The sequence below is a fragment of the Brassica oleracea genome, chromosome C4, assembly GCF_000695525.1.
Source record: "Brassica oleracea var. oleracea cultivar TO1000 chromosome C4, BOL, whole genome shotgun sequence".
Classification (NCBI taxonomy): domain Eukaryota; kingdom Viridiplantae; phylum Streptophyta; class Magnoliopsida; order Brassicales; family Brassicaceae; genus Brassica; species Brassica oleracea.
The window spans coordinates 31329057-31329910 of NC_027751.1; positions in this window are offsets into that span (position 1 = coordinate 31329057).

Genomic DNA, 854 nt, shown 5'->3' on the forward strand with positions numbered 1-854 from the left:
AAGACCTTATAAGAAAGTGGTCAAGACTATACATGTGTACTCTACTGATCAAAACTATGCTACAGATCAGTATGAATAAGAGGCAAGAGCCGTGGTGACTATACTCATATATATCCCACGAAATTTTATACACTATATGGCAAAGACCGGATTAGCCATCTTGGTCCACAACTGATGAAAAGGTTGAAATTTGAAAGGCACAAAGAGTTATTCCCATTAGAACTCACGTTGTGAAACATGTACACAAAGAAAAACTCATTAAGGCTTTATTATCCTAAGCACCATGAAATTATAGTATGTTCATGAGGGGGAGAGAGGATAAAAAACCCTAAATCCATGATCACACTACAAATTCGTGAAACATGGTCTAGAACCATGACATAAACGGCTTGGCCGTGTTGTGCATGCTTGGCCGCACAGTCCATTACCTATAAAGGTTTGGACATCCATCCTAGAGCTTTGGGACATTATGGATTTACATGTATAAAAAGTTCAACTACATCAGGCCATATAAGTGAGCATGGATATTCTCATCTCAGATTGAATACGGGTCATAAACCAGACATACACCATCTTAAGAGATTTTGAATAAACCACCACATACATATGTGTTCCGTCTAAGATGGAATCTCAGAAAAGGATTGGAAATATATGTTGGATAAGAGTATGACTTTCTCCACGAATTCAAAGAGACCGTGAGCCAAAAACATGGGTGATCAAATAGTGGCCAGGTACGGATTGCATGACCAAATGGATCCGGCTATCCAACATTATGAAGAGAAAGTTATAAGCTGGTATAAAGAGCAAAGAAAGAATGATAAGAATGAATGGTATCAACCATCATGGCCTTGGGA